We start from the raw sequence: 25,402 nt of genomic DNA, 5'->3' as shown, positions 1-25,402 counted from the left end.
AATTCCAGTATGCTCCAACAAGGCGACATTATTCACACCAAAAAAATAAAAACAAAATAACACCATCAACCACACATTTTCTATGACAATCCACACACAAAAATATTGCCATTGTTGCTCAGTTTGTTTTGTTGTTATAAATGCTACTTATACTTTCTTATTTTTCTTCAACAATCACCCTTATTTTTTCGTTTACTATCCTCATTGTTTTTCTTTCTATTTAAGGATATGCACATATCCTTGCATATAATGCCTTATAATTCTCATTTAGTTTGTATTTTTGTCAGCACAAATAGTCAAGTTTGATCATCGAAAAGCATACTTACCTGGCGTAGGGGTTACCGTGATCATTAAGGCGGTTCCCCCGGAGTGAGGCTTGATCATTGCACTTTCGATTGAGTTGACCTCCGCGATTATTCCTAATGCGAATAACTCGTGCGTGTAATTTTTGATAGCCGGGAATGGCGTTCGCGCCGTCCCGACATTATTTTTATAAATTTCATTTAGAATATTTTACCAAATTGATGTATTTGATTGATTGCTACTAGTGTGACGTGATCTTACAAAATTGTATTAATATAATAATTGCTGTCATTGATAATTGCCATGTAAATATTTTTAAGTGAACTACATCATTATAATGCCTCCAAGCCATCCTATGGTCCGATCATATAATATGACTTGTGCAAAAAAGGATATTTGTTGTAAATGTCAATATTAGTTATTTAAGATTTTAAGGGTTCAATGATATCAGCCAAAGAAACCATTTTTCGTTTATAGAATCAGAAATGTCTAGAGATGTTTTTTTTAATAATATATACGCTTACAGACCTATGTGAATACTGTGACGTTATTTATCGTGTGAAAGGAAAAAAATAGATATAGGGTTATACAAATATGGAGTTTTTTCGAGGATCGGTGGTTTGCGTTTTTTAAATTTTTTACTCAAAAATTAAATGTTTGCAAACTCTTATGTTAGATTGATTAAATCGGAAAAATTTAAGTGTCCTAAAATTTTTATTTAAATTGGCCAAGATTGGATAAATCTATTACGCTTTTGCATTTAGTTTTTACAAAATAAAAAATACGGCCCTTTTTACATGTTCTAACTTTGGATGCGTTTTTATAGGGACGAGATAACTGTTAGCAAGTTGTTTTTATTTTATTTAGAATTTGATCGCCAATACAGCTGATTTTTTTGAAATAAATATCGACCCTCCGTATGCACGCCATATCTAAAAAACCAAAATAGATCGAGCAACTAAAATAAATAACCTACATGGATTTTTGATTTACTTCCAATTGAAATTTATTAATAAATGCCGGGACGGCGCGAACGCCATTCCCGGCTATCAAAATAATAATTCACATTAGCAATGATCAAGCCTCAATCCGGGGGAACCGCCTTAATGATCACCGTAACCCTTATGCCAGGTAAGTATGCTTTTCGCCGATCAACCTTGATAAATTATATTGTAAAAATTTCAAACTAACTGAGAATTGTAAAGGATAATATGCAAAGATAACATAAAGTCCTTATAAGTTTAACTAATTGAAATAAGGGTTGTCTGTAAGATTCGTAACTGCGCAATAACCAAGGGAGGCGAATTAAATATATAATTACATTTAACAGACAATGCTGAACGAAAATTTTCTACACGAAAGTAAAACAAACTACGATCTTATTCGCGCACTTCTTCTTTTTCCGTGAAAGCGGAAAAGTTTTTAATATACAAAATTGCAAACATATTAAGTGTAGTTTCTATAAGCAATAAAAAACATAAAATTCAATTACAACGATTTGTAAACGTATAGTCCGATTTCAATAAAATACACATATTAAAAGTTGAATTAAAGTTTTGAATTTCAAAAATAATGAAAGATTAGCGGCCACAGTGTCGATTTTCGAGCAAAATAATCCTAAGTAATTATGATTAATTTACCATTTTTAAAAGGTAAAAACGTAACAATTTCTATTAATTTCAATTTTAAAATTTCTAGGTACTATTTTTGAGACAGTTTACACATGACTTGTTATTTGACAAAGGCGAATACAATTTAATTATTATTAAATAATGTGAGGATGGCGCATGCACCACTCAAATGATAATTTGCATATTGTCCTCATAGATAAATGAATCATTTTTACTTACATGTAATTGAAATATTGAAAATTTCCTCTACTATTTAACCCTTAAATAAATATGCAAAAATAACCCTTACAGAATGACCCGGGTACCTAAGTAGCCACATAAAATTAAAATATGTTGTTGAATACCACATTACCCCTTCCTAGTTTAATCAGACTTAAACGATATCACGATTTTACTGGTCTGAAAAATTTTGTTAGTTGTAATTTCAGCAATTTCATTGTTAATAAGAGTTGGTTTAAGATGATCAATTGGAACGTTTTCAGTTTTTGGTCTTATTTGTTTAAAAGCTTGTCGCTTTTATGTATCACTTTATATGGACCGGCATATTTTCGACATAAAGGCTTCGGATGCTTTTTAAATCTTTTTGAACAAACAAATAAGAGTGATCACTTGCTGGAGCTGGTTTGTCATTTTCAAAAGTTTGTAGAAGATGTGTTAACACTTTTGAAGGAGGTACATTGTTGCTTATTTTGCTTTTAAAAAAATATCATGGCAATCAGGGGACTCTCCATAAACAGCTTTTATTAAATGCTCCTTACATAGTTCGAAATCTTTCTCAAGATCATGCGTCCATTGAATATGAGTTTTGTAAAGAGGAAAAACACATTCAAAATAATAATTAAAATCAAAATTACTTGAAACCTTTAAAAAAATCAAAACAAAATATAAAATTAAAATATGTTCTTGAGAACCACCACATATGGGAATAGTAAATTAAACAAAAAACAAGTAAGATAGCTATATTCGGCTGTGCCGAATCTTATACACCCTTCACCAAATTATACTTCAAAATAAAAAATTTAAATATTTTTAAGTGAACAAAATTTTTTTCAGTTTTTTTTTTCATTTTTTGGAAAAAAAAATTTCAAATTGTTTTTTTTTAAATTTAAAATTTTTTTAATTTAAAATTTTTTTTTAAATTTAAAAATTTTTTTTTGTTTTTAAAAAAAAATTCGGGTTAAAAAATATTTTTTCCGATTTTGACCCATTGTAGGTCCAACTTACTATGGTCTTATATACGTCGTTGCAAAGGTCTTTGAAATATCTATCAATAGATATCCATATTGTCTATATTAATGACTTAGTAATCCAGATATAGGTCAAAAATCGAGGTTGTCCAGGTGTTTTCCTCATATCTCAGCCATTTGTGGACCGATTTTGCTGATTTTAAATAGCAAACTTCTCGAAAGCATGTCTGACAGAATTATTGAAGATTTGGATCCCGAAGATATCAGGGGTCTTCAGAAAATTGATTTCAACAGACAGACAGACGGACATGGCTTAATCGACTCCGCTATCTATAAGGATCCAGAATATATATACTTTATAGGGTCGGAAATGAAAAATGTAGATATTACAAATGCAATGACAAACTTATATATACCCTTCTCACGAAGGTGAAGGGTATAATAAATAAAACAAGTAAGAACAGATATTTTAAAAAAAATTCGACCGTCCGTAGGCCCGACATATCTAAAAAATGATCGAGCAAAATTAGCGTGTAATTTAGCTAATTAAGCGTAAAGAGCATTATTTACAACTTTGATATCTATGGTGACCCCCACTGAAATTTTCCGACAAAAACATTCGTGGAATATTTTAATCCTTAAATCTCTGTTTTGAAATTGACCCCTAAAAAGATGAGTTAGAGGATTAAGATCTTCCATATAAATTATCCTTATAAAATTCCACCATATAACTCTGACAATAACACATTAAGTTACAATATTTTTTTAATATAGTATCATGCTCCCTTCGACCAAAAAATGATAACTTTGACCCACTGTAAAAAAAATTCAGACCAGCTGGACTACAAGTTTATTCTACAAACATGATCTACTCAACATGCCCTTTCAGAATTATGGGGTCGCTATTCTGTTCCAAAAATGCTGTTGGACAGTATTATGACCGATCATCATAAAATTATGTGATACGAATTCAGTTTGTGTAGATATCTACATACCTATATAAATACACAGTGGGTATACACGATTTGGGTAACCCACCATAATATATTTCTGATATAGGGGTTATATGGGGGATAGGGTCAATTATGGACCGATCCTCATAAAAGTTGGTAGAAAGATTTAGCTACATATAAAACTTGTTTATGTCCAATTTCATCACGATATTAGTTATTATAAGACAATTATGAATGTTCAAAAACATTATGAAATAAAAATTCGAGTATGCTCCAACAAGGGGACATTATTCACACCAAAAAAATAAAAACAAAATAACACCATCAACCACACATTTTCTATCCACACACAAAAATATTGCCATTGTTGCTCAGTTTGTTTTGTTATAAATGCTACTTATACTTTCTTATTTTTCTTCAACAATCACCCTTATTTTTTCGTTTACTATCCTCATTGTTTTTCTTTCTATTTAAGGATATACGCATATCCTTGCATATAATGCCTTATAATTCTCATTTAGTTTGTATTTTTTTTAGCACAAATAGTCAAGTTTGATCATCGAAAAGCATACTTACCTGGCGTAGGGGTTACCGTGATCAATAAGGCGGTTCCCCCGGAGTGAGGCTTGATCATTGCACTTTCGATTGAGTTGACCTCCGCGATTATTCCTAATGCGAATAACTCGTGCGTGTAATTTTTGATAGCCGGGAATGGCGTTCGCGCCGTCCCGACTTTGCTTAATAAATTTCAAATAAAGAAGTCTAATCGATACCTGAATTTTTAAACGCTTGCGAATTTGTTGTGTTTCGTCCAAATTCAAAGATTTTAATATAGTCCAGAAGTCAATTAGCTTGACAAATAACATTTGTCTCTTATAGTTGTACGTATTAATTTAAATTTCACTATATGTGAAACCAATTTATGAGCGATTGCCATTAAAATCGTGTTAGTTATACAATAAATAAAAGAATCATATATTCTGACCGAAAAACTGCTATTATTGTTATTTGCTTCCTAGGAAAAAAAGGAATAAGTATTCCTGTCGAAAGAAGCACAAAAATTCAACATTTTATCATTTTTAAAATTTGAAAACTACTATTTTTCGAATTGTTCTAGATATTACTTTGAACCATTTTGATCTATTTATTGATTAACTAATAGGCAAAATGAAGTCGGTCATAAATTATGTCCGATATTATTTTAAAAAAGCTGTCACAAGCTATTACGAAATTACAAAATATTATTTTTTTAAATGCGAATAACTCGCTAATTATAAGAGATTTATGCCCGTAATTTCAACAAATAGATAAATGGCAGTGCTTAGTTACTTATGGAGTAAAAATATTTGGTAATTTTTACCCGAAGATATTGATTTGAAATTAATGTCAAGTTACCTTTTAGGTAAATTTAACTGCTTGGTATTTTACAGAGTAGATATCTATTTGTTGAAGGGCATTAATTGAAGGCTTTGGGAATGTATTAATGAAATCATTGAATTTGGACCAATCACAAAAAATTCGAGGATGTGACCTAATTGTTTGTGGGTTTTATTTTTGTTCTTTATAAACCGCTGTTTTTGCTGTTGCAAGAGTTAAGGCTGAATAAGCCGACCGTAATGTAGCCTTAACAGGTGATTGTTTCTGTTGTGTATAAAATAGTTGGAATAATTATAGTGCTAATATGTAACGTAACTGTAACGTCTGAACCTGTTAAAAATATAATATTCTTTTACGTGACAGCTGCTAATAATTACATTTCGTCAAAAACCTAAGTTACTTGTTTAAGTGACATCTGCTAACAATGTTGATTTTAAATTTTAAAAGTCCTTATTTTTCACAAAATATTTTTTTTTAATATATTATTATTTGTCAGTTTATGGATAAAAAATGATTTGCTTTGATTTGCATGTCAAATTTATTTTACACATTTTTATTGTTCTATAATCGGCTTAAAGTCTTACGTTAAGTGAACAGTGCGGCTACATTGCATTAACGGTCAACTAATCCGCCCTTTAAAATTTCAAAATGGAGTAAAAATATGCATATACATATTTGCCGCAAATAAGTAAACGTAGCTAGAAAAATATTTATTCCAGAACTCTTATGAATCTTAGGGAGGTTAATATATTGTTACGTTTTAACCTTTCAAAACGTTGGTTTATGCTGTTATGTATTCAAGTACAATTTCGTAACAATATTATTGCGTTATAAATGACTGACATTTGTTCATGTACATATTTTTATTTGGATGTGGCCTGATACACTAAATAGCCCGGAAGAATGTTTAATAACTAGATCTGCTGTACGAATACTTGATCGTATCTGCTTTTAATTTTAAACTTTTTTTTAAATGATTGTTGATTGAAAGACATTATAATTTTGATACCAAACCATTGTTAAATTTGTATGAGGTTCTTAGTTAATTTTAAGAATGTTTGACTACACAAAGATTATTATTAATTATTTTTATAGCATGTTTATTGTTTATTAATAATTGGAAATGTAATCTAAATCTATGGCAGATATTTCCATATTTCCTAGGTCTTTAGTAGTATCAAGTATATTTGCGTCAAGTTTCATAATGTTGTAATCTTGAGTGTTAAACCAAAATATATATATTGAAAAATATTTGTAGAAATATTAGAATAACATTAAAATTAATGATATTTTTCTTCGAACTGTTTTTATAAAAAAATTTTACTTGGATTATTCGATTAATTTTTATTCGAATGACAACCCTACAGTGTTTTCATTTCCTATGAGAGGGTTTTTGTGCTAGCTAATAATGGTGGTATGATCAGAAATCGTATACATTATTAACGATATATCACACATAGGCAAGTCAGAGGAAAAAGTTAATTGTCAATAGATAAGATTCCAGTGATTTATGAGTACACGGTGCACAGTGGTTTCCCTTATACGAACAAGCGGTCATAAATCAATATCTCCAAAACTAAAAAAGCGTGGATCTCAAACTTTGTCATCTCATAGCATGCCCGAAGTTTGCAAATTTTTAGGAAAAAATATAAATAACTGTAGCCACAGTAGCCATTAGATATTTGAAGTGTTAATTGGCATATAGATTTCTTTTAAGAATTTTTTTTCATTTGAAAGTTATACAAAGTTATATAATGCGGTATTATTAAGTAATATAAGGTAAAATAAAATATTAATATACATATTTATATCATTTATTAAGCAAATTTAAAACTCCTTGACTTAAACTAATTGTTTTCTTTGTTGGTGAGTTTTGGGCTGCAGAAATAAATGTATATGAACGTAAAAAGAGCCTATTTAAATGATATGTCTTTGTTGCAACGCGCAATATTTTTCATGTATGTTCAATCTAAACTGTTTTATATCCTTATCCTTCAGCTGCTTCCTCCGATAATTCACCTATTGAGACTTATGCATGCTAGATCACCTCAGCTCCATGTGTACCGATGGAGGGAAGTAGTACCAGGGATACTCCTCAACAAGTTTTCTGGCTGTCTCTACAGCATATTCCTCAAAATGTTTGGCATCAATTTCTAATCCAGAACTATACCTTGGAAAATTGTGGCACATCTTTGCAAAATGACCTTATCGATTCCTGTTATGTTTGATGAAAAATCAACATTTTGAAAAAATCTCCGCGCTGTATTGTCATCGTTCGAATTTCCGCAACCACCAGCTTTTGGCTTATCTACCAAAAGTCTTTTATTTTTTAGCCTATGGGGGAAACCACTGTGCGGTGGCAGTTGTCGCCAATGGCTCATAAATTTATTTATTTAAATTTATTACGATTTTTATTTTGAATTATTTTGGTTTGTTTATATTTATTGTTTGTGAGCTACCTTAATGTTTACTTAAATTGTCTTATTTACCAATTGTATGATCATTGTTGTTTGGTTCATTTGTCCGTTAGGATTTTTATATTGTTTTGTATTCCCTTTTGTTCATATTTGTTTACGAACTAATCGCACTTTTTGTCCCTAAATTATACTGCAGTATTTTCGTTCAGTTTATTTATTTGGAAATGAACTGTTGTAAAAGTACATAAACAAAAAGTAAGTTGTAGGCTCAGTAATAACTGGCTTTAGAATTAAAATTTAGTTTGTTGTGGATAAAGACTGCGGTAAGTCGCTTAATTTATTTATAAGTTATTTTTTGTAATAAGTTCTCTTTTTAATAGAAATAAACGGTTGCTCAAGTATATGCTGTCCTCAACATATAGGCTCAGGTCGCAGACAACAGTAAACATTTGATTTCATATACCATAACTTGTCAAAAGCCTAAGCAGCAGAATTATAACCCAGTTCAAAGATACACAATTTGTGAACTAGGATAATGTTTCTATCATTCAAAAATGGTATGATCTTCTCATGGAATATTTTCGACAGACAAGAAAGTAGCTTAATATACATATCTATATGAAGGTGGTAGGATCAAATCTTTACCCGGTTTTTTATCATTATTATTTGAGTAGTTTTCCAATTTTTTAGTATAAACTCATTGTTTTATGATGGGATTAAACAATATAGATATCACGTTTTGCTAGGTTTTTAATCATGAATGGTGTTATTAAATCATGTCTGGTAACGTTTCCCAGATTAAGTTATTTTTAATAATTCGATTAATATTATTGTTGAAACATATAATTTTTCCAACTCGAACTCATTTGCCAGAAAAATACGTTACTTGTGTAACTGATATTCGTTAAACATTCAATATTATTTCCATTTATGCGATCCTCATCTAAGTGAATGCTAAATTTATTGCGAAAACTGAATAATTTAATGTTCCCCTTGTAAACACATTTGATCTAAATGTTCATCGTTGCAGCTTTGAACCAGGTGTCTGTCACTTTAAGATGTCGCCGCATCTCAGGAAATTATAAAAAAGTAAGAAAACACCCTAATGTACATACTTTTCAATTGTTTTACAGTCTAAACAATGAAATGTGTACTAGTTTTGCGCAATACTATGTACTTCCTAAGTGTTATAAATGTTAACCCTTTTGTGACACCCCAAACATTTCATTTGTTTGGGAGGGTGTGGCTGACCAATAAACCGGGGTAACACAAATGAAGTATACTTATAAAAAAGTTCTATGAAATTCTTATTCTTGTATGGTATATAAGATTTTGGTATATGATTAACGTGAGTAGATGGTTTTATATCGAAAAGCGGAAAGAATTTTGAAAAATCTGTCTTTTAAAAATCGTATTATGAAAATTCGGGATCACTTAAATAATTGGATATTTTTATTTTTTTTAAAAAAGGTCGAAAATTGGGATGATTTCCGCATTTAATGGGCCACAAGTTTTAAGTTAGTAATAGTTGAAATTAGTTTTATAGATTTTAGAATAGTATAGGATATCAGTTTATATTTAAGAAAAAAAAGTCCAGACAATGCCCGGCCTTTTTTTATTTTCATTTTTGTGTAAAAACTCTGGTTGTCATTTATTTAACAAGACCAGTAAATGATAACAACGATAAAGATAGTGATGATGAAGAAGATAATGATTATAATGAAGCTTATGATAATTGGGATATATGTGGTGAATTTGAGAACGCAGAATAATACAAATATTTTAATATATTTTTTATTAAGAAGTTAAAACGAAACCAAATATTCCCCCAAAACTTTTAAATTTTAATTTTTACATTTAATGAATTTAGTGAAAGAAAATCTAGATACAAATTCATATTAATAGGAATACATATTAACTTATTCTTTAAATTTATTTTGATTTCAAAGTTACAGCGAAAATTTTATTTTTCCATTTTTTTAAAGTGTGTTTTTATGTATTGATCATTATTCATTACAAAAATGTATAATATTCTCTTCTGTAACTTTTTTGGAAAAATTTTACATTTATAAAATTTTGTGAAAAACAAAAATTAAAACTTCAATTCAATTTATACTAATATAAATACATATAATAAATTTATTTTTTGAATTTTTTATACAAGTTCTTAATAGCACATTAAGTATGCTTTAATTTCCAATTTTATTAATTATTTTATCTCTTTCCATTCCAAAGTTATAGCATAAATTGTGAGCTAAGGTCTTTTTTTCTAATTTGGTCTGTCAGCTGGTTATTTAATAAATTTCAAATATAAACATTAAGGTTTTTTTTTAAATTTGAGGAAAACTGCTAGTCGGTATAAAACTTCAACACTAATTTCACACAATAATTCAGTTGTTTATTTTTCCTAAGAAATTAAGAAAAGGTTATTCGATCCTGAACATTGCTAATTATTTTCCAAAAATGTCAGAGATGTCCAAAATTTAGGGGGCTATTAAATGTGAACCACATTAAATATCGCATTTGTAGAGTTATTAACCTTTCTCCCGACCATTGTGTTTCCCAGGAAACATGTAAAGGAAAATATGAGTCCAATATTTTACTCGTTTTTGGTTATTTTATAATACAAGTATATTTTATATGACTTACAAGCTGAACCCGGTCCGTGTTGATGGCCCACTATCGACTGGCCTATTTAGTGCCCCGATAGACCAGTCGATAGTGTGCTGTACTTTAATCTGAGGGTTACGGGTTCGATTCCCGTCAGAGACTCTGGGTGTATCTGCAGACAAGCAAAACGCTTCGCAGTTTGTGTTTGTTTTAAAAAAAATCTGTTTCGAGCAAAGTCGGTGATCCAACCTTCAATGTATAATATATTTGGTGGCATTCCGGCTGGTTCCAATGAATTCTGTAGGATAATTGACGGCTTGTTCTACGTTACTGTGTCAATCGATTTGTATTTTATTGTTTCGCCAGGCAGTTTCAATTGGATTTGGTCATTGAGCTTGTTAACATAATAATTTGTTGGTGCCAAATTGGAACGTTCCCCGCACATAGAAAACAGATTCGTGTTCACAACCGAATTTGTCGCCAATCGAATTCAGTCGGTTGCATGTACTATCGACTGAATTCGGTTGAAATTACTGAATATATGGTACTCCCAACCGTTTAAAAAAATAATTCGGTGATAACGACTGGTACGATTCTTTTATTTTTGTGAATTGAAATAAAAACTGTTTTTTTTTCTTTTTTTAAATTTATTATAATATACATAGTATATGCTTCAAATACAAATGATTTATCAGATGCAATTATAAGGGACAATAATTGTACATTGTATATTGTACACACAGAGAAAACAGATTCGTTGTCACAACCGAATTTGTCGCCAATCGAATTTGTTCGGTTGCAAGTACTATTCTCAATTCGATTGTAGTAACTGATGAATATATGATACTCGCAACCGTTTACAAGAAAAATTCGGTGAAGACGACTGAATATTCCAATAGATAGTTTTGTTATTGTGAATTGAAATGAAAACAGCTTATTTTTTTAAAATACAAATGATTTGTCATGTAATTATTATGTAAAATTGCAAAACATTAAATTAACAATAAATATACATGTATTAAAAACTTGGTTCTTGAAAAGATTCATAAACAAGTAGTTGATATCACGGTCCATCATTAGAATCTAGATTTGCTTAAGACCATTATGTATCTTTATGCGTTTTTGAATCTGGTTAAAAGTAACATCCTTCATAGGTAGTGTTGAATTTAGCTAACGATGAACCGCATACCCAAATTTTTGGTGATAAAACATCTAAAAGAATAAATATTGTTACTCTGGACACAAAATTGTAAAAATACAAATGCATCTACAAAATATATATGTATGTAGGAGCATAAATATGTTTAAAATTACATTTAAAGATACAGCAATTACCTTCTTACTCTCAGTTGAATCTTCAGTCATCTATTTATATTTTTATTCATGTATATTTTTCTATTTTCTGGTGTATTTTATGTTCTTAAATATTATTTCAACTAATTTTAATTTTTTTTTTCATTTGTCAAAAACTCATAACCATTTCATTATTGCTTTCGGTGGAGAACATCGAATTAATTTGTATTGTAATCAATTATTCAGTTAGAGTATTCGAATACATATTTCTGCAGTTAAGTTTTTTATTACAAACAATTTTATGATTACAATAACCAATAATTTGGATTTGAAGCGAACAAAGCAAAATTCAATTCAGTTGTAATTTTTGAATTAGTTGAATTAAATTTAGCAAAGACACATATCTGTTAAAGTGACCAATTTTTCAATTGTTGAAATCATGATTCGATTGCAATTGTGATTTTACATTTCTAGACATTGAAAATGGGTTGTGTTTATATAATTTTAAGATTAACAACTAATTGTCTGTTTATCTTATTAAATATTAATATTAGGAACCAAATTCCGACTAATCTGTTTTCTGTGTGCATATAATAAATGAATTGAATTGATTCTACGCTCCATCATTCATTTCATGATTAGCTTAAAAACATTACGTATCAAACTGCGTTTCGGAATTAAAAGTAACATCCTTCGTAGAGAGTTGATAAAAAATCTAAAAGAGAAACACATTCTTACTCAGGACACAAAATTGTAAACATGCAAATGCATCTACAAAATATGTTTATGTATGGATGCAGAAGCATAAATATGATTAAAATTACATTTGAAGATACTGAACTTACCTATGTATTTACTCTGATATATCAAAATATTAATCACCAATTAATTATTTATATTTTTCTATTTTCTGATGTATTTTGTATTCTGATGTCAGAAACTCAACACCATTTCATTATTGCTTTCGGTAGAGAACATCGAATTAATTTGTATTGTAATCAATTATTCAGGTAGAGTAATCGAATATTTATTTCTGCAATTAAGGTTTTTATTACAAACTATTTTATGATTACAACAACCAATAATTTGGATTTGGAGCTAACAATGCTAAATTCAATTCAGTTGTAATTTTCGAATTAGTAAAATAAAATTTAGAAAAGACACATATCGGTTAAAGTGAAAAATTGTTCAATTGTTGAAATCATGATTCGATTGCCATTGTGATTTTGCATTTCTAGACATTGGAAATGGGTTGTGTTTAAATATTTTTAAGATTAGGAACTAATTTTCGGTTTATCTTATTAAATATTAATATTAATAACCGAATTCCGACCAATCTGTTTTCAGTGTGCGAGAAAATCCGAATTTGTGTAGTTGGTTGTAAGAAGTGAGAATACCTTGTCGACAACGGCTTGAATATTAAATTGCATTTGGCAGAAGTTCGGGAACGAAATCTCATTTGTGACGGGATCAATTGGAATTTTTCCATTTCCGATGTCCAACAATTGTTTTGATAATGTTTCGGCAGAAGGGTATTGCAGCAAATACACACGCATGTCGATTGAAGCTACAGAAGATGAACGCTACTTCTGTAGCTTCATTTCCAGTGAAATAAATTTAAAGGAACTTCGCATCATTAGTGGGAAGTATTTGACATATATTTCGAGCTGCGACATTCTTGCATTAGGTGGGCGATATGTTTTTCTTAAATGAAGACATTTTTTAGATTTTTACAATAGTGTTTGCTAAAAGTTATTATTTGATTTGCCACCCTTAGTTCTTGCGCAGTCACAACTGTTACATTCAACCCTTGTTTCTATTTCTTCCACTGCCACAGGACATTATGTTTTCTTTACATATAGAGTATTAAAAACCGGACTTTAAAATAACCGGTTTACGATTTACATTAACTTAAGTTTTAGAAAATACCAGTTTTGATTTTGGTCATCTCAAAAAAAAAGGGTTAACGGGTTTTGTACTTTGTGTATACATTTCATTTGAAAAATAACTATTAACAGGGAAAGTTTAAATATGCTGAAAATAATAATATGCAAAAAAACATTCATGTGCTTAGGAATAATACAATTTTTAATATATTTTATTAACTACAGTATATTGTATTACAATATTAGATTACAAAGTATAATTACATGTTTTTCCATTTTTCTAAATGAAATTAACTTCCATTGTTACATAAAATTCCATAAAATAATAATTAGGAAAAAAAATTAGAAGAGATTTATAACAAAGTTATTACTCAGTTTTTCATTATATTTTATCAGTTGTAATTATATTTCTCAATCTGTAAGCACTCTTTCAAATATTGTTTCACATAATTTTCTTCGTTCTCCTTGGTGTTTCCTTTTTTTGTGTTTTTAGATAGAAATGGATCCCAATAGACGCCCGGAAATCAGCTTAATTTTCTTCCAAACCCATCACCTAGGTTCTTGCAGAATATCTAAAGGGTGTGAGAGTTCACATATAATGTTCCAACTGCCTATCACAAGGTCACCACGTGAAGAACTGCAATTCCAGGACTGCATGTAGTCGATGTGGACAGAAACATCGTATTCTACTTCACAAGGAACGTCGGGTGGAGTCAGATGTATTTGCCTCTACTCAAAGATGCTCAGTCCTTTCTCCAAAGTATTCTTTAAGATAAAGGAAAGAATACAATATATGAGTGAAAAAATTCAAAAAATCGAGTTAAAAACATGTTTTCCGATTTTGACCCATTGTAGGTCCAAATTACTATGGCGTTATTAACGTCGTTCATATTGTCTATATTAATGACTTAGTAATCCAAATATAAATCTCATGTATGAATCATTTCTGTAAGTTATATATGTATACTTTATGGGGTGGCAAGTGGAAAATGTAGAAATTACAAACGGAATGACAAAAGGTACAATAGGTGAAATAGTTACAAAAAATTTAAATTTCTTCGAAATGTGCGCATTTTAAATTGATGCCTTCGCTAACCTAAAACAGGTAGAATCTTTAAAATATTTATGCTTAATCCCCATTTAGCATTTATTAGTATAAAAATCATTAGCAAAACATTATTTACCCTTATCCTATACTTGACATATGCCTTTCGGTTAGATTTATGCAAATAAATCTGTTACAACGAATATTTGTTTAAATAGTTCATGAATCATGATATTTGACGGATTTGATCAAATGAAACAACGTTGTCTTTAAAAGGACTTAAAACTAATATCATATTGTAGCACTCATCATCCACAGACGTAAAGGTCCAATTACGGTACCGTGAAATAGCTCCCAAATGAAATAACTCCCAATGAAATAACTCCCTATGAAATAATTCCCAAACTGAAAAATGAAATAACTACCAAAGGGTAAAATGAAATTACTCCCAACAATCGGCAGTTTCATAATTTTAAAAATATTACTCCCAAAAAAGCGAAATAACTCCCAATGAAATAAATCCCAAAAGAAATGAAATAATTCCCAATCCGAAGCAATTTATTTATGTAATCTAAAATAAGGAAGGTTTTATAATATTTCAGAAAGCCGATTTTCATTTCGCACCAGATTAAGAAATCGTTGCAACCTGACTAGAGTGGTCAAACCGGTTTTCGAATTATTCGAAAAACAGGGTTTTTTCCAATTTTCCGGTTTTTTTAAACCGGTTTTTATAAAAGGACGGTTTTCGAGTTATTCGACAAACCGGGTTTTTTGTCTCGAATTATTCGACTAAATCGAATAATTTTTTTAATATTAATCGCATAATATTTTAAGAATTAACATGTTATACATCAAGACCAAGGCGGAATCGCAAAGTAGTTCTGAGTTGATTAACAACTCGCGTATCATTGTCATTATTTCTTAAGGCTCGTGTTCATATTATTTCATTCTACAATTTTGCGTCTAGTTCTGGCATGTGTGATGCAGCTTCGTATAACGTTTCCTGCTCTACGTAGTTCACACCAACCGCTTGTCTTTTAATTTTGATAAAACAACTGAGTTAGGACTTTGACAGGAGAGTTATCTATATTATTTAAAAAAAAATATTATAAAATATTATTTTAAAAAATACAACTAACTATTAGTATTATATAAAAGTATGTATTTATATTATATTAATATAAATTTTCAAAATATTTTTAAATTTTGAAAATTTAAAAATATTGTGAAATTGATTTTTTCTATAAGATTTCAACCCAAATATTACCAAAAAATCAATTTGTAAAAAAAAAAAATCGAAAAAGTACTTTTTGTTCTGCGGCTCCTCATATATCATTTCTTTGGATTTAACATTCTGAGTATTCGTATGTCAAAAATTTGGAATAAATTTAAAGTTATGTTAAATTAATTTTTAAAAGATTTAAATAGTTTTAATAAAAAAAATTATTTAAGTAATAAAGTGACAAAAAAAGCTAAAAACCGGTTATTCGAACCGGTTTTTGATAGAAAAAACCGAAAACCGGTTTTTAAAAATTACGCATTTTCGAATTATTCGAAAACCGGTTTTTTGTATATGTCGAATATTTGATCACTCTAAACCTGACAAAGGACGACGATGTAAAAAGAATCTTTTCATTACACTTAGAAAAGTTTTTTGCATTGACGGCCTTCGGCCGGGCGCTAAAATTTTATCTTCTGGGGTGTATCAAAACTGGCTTCGCTCTGAAAAGTTTTTTGCATTGCCGCCCTTCGGCAGGACTCTAAGGTTTTCTCCTCCGGGGTGTATCAAAATCTGGCTTCGCTCAGAAAAGATTTCTTTCATTGCTGAAAGGTTTTATAATATTTCAGAAAGCCGATTTTCATTTCGCACCAGATTAAGAAATCGTTGCAACCTGACAAAGGCCGACGATGTAAAAAGAATATTTTCTGAGCGAAGCCGGTTTTTGATACACCCCAGAGGAAAAAGCCTTTGTGCCCGGCCAAAGGCCGGCAATGCAAAAAACTTTTCTGAGTGAAGCCAGTTTTTGATATTTATGGGTTCTGCTTTTGCAAAGTAGAACCCAACAAAAATGAAATAACTCCCAATACGGTGAAATAACTCCTAATTCCCAAAATAAAATGAAATAAAACCCAACAAAAAATTCATTGGGAGTTGTTTCATTTTGAGTTATTGCATTATGAAATAACTCCCAACAAGAAATTATGAAATAACTTCCTATGCGTTAGGAGTTGTTTCATAATGAAATAAGTCCTAAGTTGTATGAAAAATTTGTTGGGTGTTATTTCATCTTTTCGTGGGGAGTTATTTCATTTGGGAGTTATTTCACGGTACCTCCAATTACATTTTTATTACATTTTTACATCCAAACACAGTGACCTTGAAGCATTAAATGGCTACTCTTGTTTATTACCACTTAGCTGGATAGTTTGAGCTTCGTGATGTTGTATCAGTCAGTCACGGAAGACTTTTTTATATATTTTTTAAATTTTTCTTTTAGTTTATTTTTTTTATTTGAGAATTTCTCCCCTCGCGGCAATTAAAAAGGAATAAATGAAATCAATGTTTCCTTTATGGCTATGTGTAACCAAAATTGGTTAATTTAATTTTTCATTATTGGTTACGTTTTTTTCAAAACAATTTTCTTTTGCAATTTTTCATTAACAAGTTTTTTTATATAGGCTAAAGGCGTTGTTGTTAATGTACTAAACATGTTTATGTTGATTTTATCTACTTATTTCAAAGAGGAATTTTAATTAAATTATATGTGGGACTTATATAGAAGCTATAACCAATTATGGACCGATCCGATGAAATTAGGTCGCATGATGTGTTTTTATAAGTATAAAACTTTTTTGTTGAGGAATTTGTGTGGAAACTAGAGTGATCGACCGGTTTTTAATAAGCGGTTATAATTGTTTTTTTTTGCATAAGACGGTTTCGGTTTTTTTGAAAAGCTCACATTTCGAATATCGAAGAAACCGGATTTTTCTCCTCGAATAACCGGTTTTTTCTAAAAGTGTGTTTTTATTTGTTTTAGTGTATTAAAAACTTTAAAAAATATTAAAAATCAAAAATTCTTTTTTAAAACAAATTTTTTAGACAAATGTCGGAAGTATGGTTCCTAATTTCCGGCACTTTTTTCTTTCCCGGGAAGAAATTAAAAAATCGTTTCATACCCGGGAATTTTTTAACATTAACACAATATATAGGCAACATTTTGTGTCAGAAAAGAAAACACCATAAATTAAACCAAAAACCAGAAAATTTGTTTGTACAAAGTTGGTCCAGCCTTTACAAGGGTTTCTAATTTAATAGTGGCATTTTATCGGTATTGTCACAGTCGTAGTTTTAATAGTTATGAAATCAATAAATTCTTTGTTTAATTAAAAAACTTAAGAATTTCGACTATGTTAAATCTATAAAACATGCATAGTCAGAGACATTTTTCATATCTGATTATAGATAAACAAACTTGAACCACTATTATTTTTATTATTTGCTCTAAATATGAATAATATTCATTGAATTACCCTGTTAGGCATCTTAATAATGTTAAGCATCTTAATAATTCCTTAATGAGCATAAACTTTAAATTAGATTCATTCTTAATAAACAAAGTTTTCTGCTGCGAATATTTTTCACTCTGAGTTGAGTGAAAAATATTCGGTTATTTCAACCGTAATAATTCTTTGCCAACTGACTATCTGTTGCTGGAACCGAAAAAATCTATGGATATAATAGAATGATTCACGTAGCAACAAATTTGGCCATCGAAACGAATCTGAAAATTGTAACTTTTAGAAGAAAACTTATGAAGAAATTCCGGAAAATTCCCGACTAACATTTCCTGAAAATTAACAAAAAAATATTCCCGGGAATTCCCGGAAAAAGAACCCTTTGTTAAAAAATAAAGAAAAAAAGTACGTTTTGTTAAAAACAAAATTAAAAAGTATGTTTTTTAGGCGTGTTTTAACGATAATATTTTTAAATTAAATTAAATATTTTTTTTTCGTTTTATACTAGTGTTGTACGTTTTATTAAGTACACATTTTTTTAGAACCCATTTACTTAAAAAATAAATTAAATTGTTTCTAGAAGATTTCAACCCAAATATTATAAAAATACCAAAAAACCAATTTTTGATAAGATGCGAAAAAGTACCTTTTGTTCTGCGGCTCCTCATATGTCCTACAAGTACACTGAGTGAAAGATCACTTTCAATGTCTAGCTTTATAAAAACAAAAGAAACAAGTAAGAGTACTATATTAGGCCGTGCCGAATCTTAAATACCCTCCACGTAAATATGATGGTATAACAACTGAAATAATATAACAATTGTTAGAAAGCCTAGTTTACGCAGAATATATTTTATTTCAAATATACAAAAAATTGTATCTAATTGTAACTTATATGGGAGCTATGACCTATTATGATTTGATTGTCATAAAATATTTTAACGTGATTTTTATGTACTTATATGGGTGCTGTGGACAATTATGTGCCGATATTCACAAAATTCAGTATAATGATTTTTGAATACAAATTACTGATCTGTGTACTATTTTGTTTCAATATATGGAAGCTATGACCTATTATGGTCTTAAGTATTTGAGGGCTATTTTTGTAGAATTTCATAGAAACAACGCTATTAACAAAAGTGGACCTTATATGGGAGCTATGTCGAATTAAGTACCAATATTTAAAAAATCTTGTAGTACTATTCTTGGATACAAGTTACTGATCGGTGTAAAATGTTGGTTCAGTACAGATTTTTTGGATATTTGTGCGGGTTAATGTGTTTTCCTGAAGTGGTTCCTATATGGAGGCTATGACCAATTATGGGCCTATCATCATAAAATTTGGTACATCGGTTTTTGTATATATTGAATAAATTTTGTTTCGAATTTCAACCTGCTAACTATATTTGTAAGAAATTTATGAGGATTTTAGTGATTTTCGGGAGTGGACCTTATATTGGAGCTATGGTTAAATATGGACCGATATTTAAAAAATTCAGAAGTATGATTATAGGGGAGCTATGACCAATTATCGGCCAATCTGCATACAATTTAGTACAGTGATTTCTATCTATATATGAGTATTATTTTTGTCGAATTTTAGCATGATAAAGAGATTTATGAGTACTTAACTTATTTTCGGAAGTGGACCTTATATGGGAGCTATGGTCAAATATGGACCGATATTCACAAAATCCTGTAGTATGATTTCTAAATATAAATTATGGATCTGTGTAAAATTATGTTTTGATATTGATATGTTTTAGATATTCAGGTTAATGTGTTTTTCGAAAGTGGTCCTTATATGGGAACTATAACCAATTATCGGCCGATCTTCATTGAATTAGGTACAGCGATTTTATATGGGGACTATTTATGGCGAATTTCAACTTTATAGCGATATTTAAAGACATTTATGCTTATTTAAGTGATTTTCGGAAGTGAACTTTATATGGGGGCTATGGTCAATTATAGGTCGATCCACAAAAAATTTGGTGTTGTAATTTTTTTAAGCACGAAACTTATTTTTCCTGAATTTTGTGTGGATACTGCAATTTTTGTAGGCATTTACAGACCATATAACCATATTTCGGGAAGAAATTTGTATGGGGGCTAGGAGAAATCATGGACCGATTCTTACAATTTTCGACAGAGTTAGTCATTTAACATAAAAATAACGTCTGTACAATTTTATGGTATTACCTGGAATATATTTGCACAAATAACGAAAACTATGTTAAAATTATCAAGTTTTTTTTAGGTTGTCTCACATTTTGGTTCATAACTCTGGTTCTGCTGCACCGATTTTGGTGATTTTAAATACTAAACTGCTTAGGAGAACAATAAACATTTTTTTGCAAGTCTACCAATTTTGTTTGCCTATTTTGGACGTGAGCGTGTTTTACACAGACAGACAGACGGACATGGCTCAATCGACTTAGAATTTCATAAGGATCAAGAAAATATATACTTTGTTGGGTTTCAGATGAATATTTCTCAATGTTACACACGGAATGACAAACTTATATATACCACCACTTATGGTGGTGGAGGGTACAAAAATATATAATCCAAAGCATTTAAACTGTGTTTTATTCCTAAGAGATTATGTTTACCTCCATAAGGTCTTAAAATTTACTGACGTTAACGATCTTCGGGTCAAATTTAACCCAAATAGAAAATATATCTTATTTTTCAATTTTTTTTTTTAAATCCTAACGTAGTTGTTACATTTGAAATTAAATAAAAGTCATAAAATATTATTCACTCATTTTAGAAAAAATTCAATTTTAATTTCAAAATTGGTCAAATTTCACCCGAAGACTTTATAAAGGATAAGAAAAACATAGCTTTGATATTTACCCGGGGAAACCAAGTTTTCATACAAGTATAATATTCAGCAAGATCTTTGTCAATTTGTGTTTCTTAAAAACTAACGTAGTTGTTGACATTTTAAATTAAATAAAATTCATAAAATATCAACCACTCGTTTTAGAAAAAAAATTAATTTCAAAATGTGTCAAATTTGACCCGAAGACCTTGTGTACGTTAAAAGAAGTAATCAAAATTAGAATTAATAAGTATTTAATTTAAAAAGGCTTTATTACAATTATATGATCTCATTTTTGTTTCGTTATGTTTTTTCATGAACTGTTTTTGTTTTAATAACTATTATTTTAATAAATAAAACTTTTATTCTTCTTATTTCTAGGCGTTTTAATATTCTGCCACCGATTAACCGGTTATTATTAAAAAACCGAAACCGGTTTATATTAAATTGAAATTTTTCGAAGAAACCGATAAACCGGTTTCTAAAAAATGTCGAAGAATCGATCACCTTAGTGGAAACACATATAAATGAGACACTTATGTCAAAAAAGTCCTATTTCGGGAGAACATTATGGATCAATTTAAACCAGTTTGTCATTGGGCCAAAAAACAATTATGTGCGCCCTGTACTTTGTGCACAAGGTTTACATGGGCAACCAGCTAGACGGACGAACATCGTAAAATCGAATCAGAAAATGAATCTGTGTCCATCGGTATACTTTAAGGAAGTTTTGGACTAATATTTTAGGGCATTACAATCATCATTAAACCATTATGGCGGGTATAATTATTACAAAGGGAAACACACCAAATCTAGCGCGTTGTTTTTCTAAAAAATTTCTGACTGATAAGAATTTGGGTTATTAAAAAGCGCTAAATTGTCAACGCTGTAATTTATCATAAGAACCACTTTTGACAGATACTTTTAATTAAAGCATATGATGTTCTATGAAAGGTTATTTTTTCAGAGAAACAGAATCGTCCCCAGCATTCGCTTGCAAATGATTGTACCTAAATGGTTAGCAATTGTAAAGCATGAACATGGTCAATCGACTTCAGTGTATTCAATATATGGTGGTTGAATCTGTTCTGGGCAGCGTGCTATTGTAAAGCTGCAGAAACTTGTAGTTAAACCGCCACCTTTTTATTTACCTGATAACACTCGCTGATATTTCCAACAATCACTCGACCAAAATGTTGCAACATCCCATTCGTGTTGGAACATCACCATTATATGTCACATTAATATGTACTAGTTTATAACGTGCGTTGAAATCGATCGTGTACATTTTTATTTTCACTGGTCCGAAAATAAATTAGTGTGACGGACACTGGTACAAACTGAAGCGAAACCGTGTCGTAACATTTTTTTTTAAAGTTTTCCAAGGTTGTATTATTGTAGCATAATAATTAATTTTTGCATATTTAAAAAAACTTTCAAATATTGTTAAGAGTGTATCATAAAATCAATTGTGATAGATTTAATTGTAGTAAAAACAATTATAATTATCAAGGTAATTAACGGTAACACTAATTTGGATTATTTCGGTAACGGTATTTTCTGTTATTTCAGCAACGGTATTTAATGACAAAATTTACAAATATATTAAAAATTAGTATTTAAATTTTATAAACTCATTTATTGAAATCTAAAATTAGTATTTTTATAATTTTAGCGGTATTTATAGGCAATGGTATTTACGACTATATGGGTAACGTTTTTTAGCATTAAAGCCTACCTTGATTATTATTTTTTTTTTTTCAAAAATAAAGCAATAAACGGTTCGTGTCAAAAATTGTATTAAAACAATGGAAATCATTATGATTTTAAAGCCTTTCAAATATAAACAAAACCACCCAGTCAAAGAAACTCCATTATGCTTCAACAAGGGGGCGTTATTCATACCAAAAACAAAATACTTATAACCAACAAGTGAAAAATATTATAAGCATTGTTGCTCAGTTGGTTATGTTGTTATGAATGCGACAGAAAATACATTCAACTTTTACTTTCTTTTTTATATTCAACAATCACCCTTATTTTTGTTTTTCTTTCTATTTAAGGATATGTGCATATCCTCGCATCTTATGCCTTATAATTCTCATTTAGTTTGAATTTTTTTCAACATAAATAATCATGGTTGAGCAACGAAAAGCATACTTACCTGGCGTAGGGGTTACCGTGATCATTAAGGCGGTTCCCCCGGAGTGAGGCTTGATCATTGCACTTTCGATTGAGTTGACCTCCGCGATTATTCCTAATGCGAATAACTCGTGCGTGTAATTTTTGATAGCCGGGAATGGCGTTCGCGCCGTCCCGATATTGTTTAATAAATTTCAAATCTAATGTTAGTATAAACATTTTCAATATATTTTAGTTCAAGCTCAATTAATATAAAATTTTTAAAATTCGAATATTTGATTTTTAAAGAAATAATAGACAACTCATCTGACTGTGTAATTCCATAATAGGTTACTAACTACCGAATTGTTTCTAATATTTATGTTTCTATCCTTAAAGGAAAGGAACGGAAGAAAAATATAAATGTTGAGATATCTGCTGAATATATTGGTATCTGAAAAACAGCTCGAAAAAACTTGAATCCTATTATGTCACATATTTGGATTTTTCGTTTTTTTTAAATTTGAATGCCGCCTAATTTGATGAAAGTATTCGACTTGGCTGCGGTAAAGGCGATTCCAAAGTAACGGATATTCGTGATATATATTTTAAACTTCGATTATCTGCAGATTTTACATCAAAAAATAAATAAAAATATGGAGTTTTCGAATTTGGAACAACTTTACCAGGAAAGAAGAAAAGTAACGGAATTTTGAGAAAAATTTCTCATATGGGAGAATCCATATCAAAACGGACAGAAAACTGCTATTTTCGGATTTGTTATCTTCGATTTTAATGAAATTTACCACACATATTACCGTTCCAAAGGGTTTCTCAAATCAATGACTTTTTCATCGGAAACCCATTTCAAAAATATCGCCATTTGAAAATTTTAAAATTGCCTAGTATTATATACACATAATTGTCCATAACTATGAAACTACTCAAAGTCCAACATAATTTTTGATTCTATTTTAAAGGCAAAGATATTGGCCCATAATCATAGTCAAACACTAAAGTCGATTCTTTTTAAAAACAACTTTAAATTAAAAACCCGCTTTATATTATTTCCAAACTATAGTCAAAATTAAAGTATGTTTTAAATTGAACCGACTTTAACTGGGTGTCACCTCAAATGTAGAAAATGTTTTTATACAACGAAATACAGACAAGTGGTAAACAAAAAAGGTAAACAATAAAAGTAACTGGGACAACTAAAGAAAAAAAGTTTTTTGTGGTGGAAAAATGGAAAAGATAAGATTAATATCATATTTAGAATATTTTGGTACTAATTTTATTGATAACTGTTGAATAATTGCAAAATCTCTCCCAAATTCTTGTAACTTATTTTTTTTTACTTTTTGCCGATCTTTTTTACATGGCGAAGAACAGCTGATGCTGTTGTTAAATTAGTTAATAACAGCTTCAGCTTGTTTTATATTTACAGTCGACTTTAACGTCAAAAATATACTTTAACTTGTCTATGGTAGACCTAAAGTCCACTCTTAAGTAAAGACGACTTTATTTCTATTAAAATACACTTTATTTCTGACTATGATTATGGGCCATTGTCTTTAAAATGGTGTGAATATAATTTCTTACATCCAAAAGGTTAAAGGTAAATTTTCGGAGTATATATTTCAATATAAAAAATATCAAAGATAGCGGCGTTAAAAATTAAGGGAGGACAAGGACACCTAAACTCTCTACTATATTTGCGCAAATAATTTTCGATGGAAGCTTGATTAGTTCAGGAGTTATAAAGAAAACCATTATTAAAAGTAATTTTTTTCATATAAATTCATACAAAAATTTTTAAACTCGCAGTCCTTTTAGAAATATAAATTTTTTTTGGCAAAAAAATGATTTTTTAGAAAAATTTTTGTTTTTTAAAACAGCATTAAAAATTGGAAAATTAATATACGCTCTTAATTTTTTTCACACATATAGAAAACGAAGTTCCAAATAAAACGAGCTCTAAATGATTAAATTATGTCTTCAACTTTAAATTTTATTCACAAAAGATAAGATACATAACTCGTAGTAATTAGCTATATCGTGCACTGTTTTCAATGTTTAGTACTGCAATAGTCGGCAATGCAGTGCCGTTTTTACAAAACGGCAAGATTCTGTAATATTTCAGTTTGTTGTTGATTTTGAATCCATAAATTTGACTAGTGGAAAAGATAAGATATATATTAATTCAGCCTTATCATGTAAAGCGTAGGCA

General features: G+C 29.6%; 3 non-coding genes across 3 annotated transcripts; all 3 read left to right on the top strand.

Moving 5' to 3' along the window:
• The first annotated feature begins 318 nt into the window (after positions 1-318).
• Positions 319-483, top strand: LOC135952734 (U1 spliceosomal RNA). The gene has a single exon (XR_010576099.1). It is a non-coding gene; the product is annotated as a U1 spliceosomal RNA (small nuclear RNA).
• A 4,159-nt stretch (positions 484-4,642) lies between these two features.
• On the top strand, positions 4,643-4,807 carry LOC135952730 (U1 spliceosomal RNA). Its single transcript, XR_010576097.1, has one exon. It is a non-coding gene; the product is annotated as a U1 spliceosomal RNA (small nuclear RNA).
• An 18,400-nt stretch (positions 4,808-23,207) lies between these two features.
• On the top strand, positions 23,208-23,372 carry LOC135952735 (U1 spliceosomal RNA). Its single transcript, XR_010576100.1, has one exon. It is a non-coding gene; the product is annotated as a U1 spliceosomal RNA (small nuclear RNA).
• Positions 23,373-25,402: the final 2,030 nt, after the last annotated feature.

Source organism: Calliphora vicina, chromosome 2, assembly GCF_958450345.1.
Source record: "Calliphora vicina chromosome 2, idCalVici1.1, whole genome shotgun sequence".
Lineage (NCBI taxonomy): Eukaryota > Metazoa > Arthropoda > Insecta > Diptera > Calliphoridae > Calliphora > Calliphora vicina.
The sequence above is the reverse complement of the archived record's forward strand: the minus strand, read 5'-3'. Positions and strand labels throughout refer to the sequence as shown.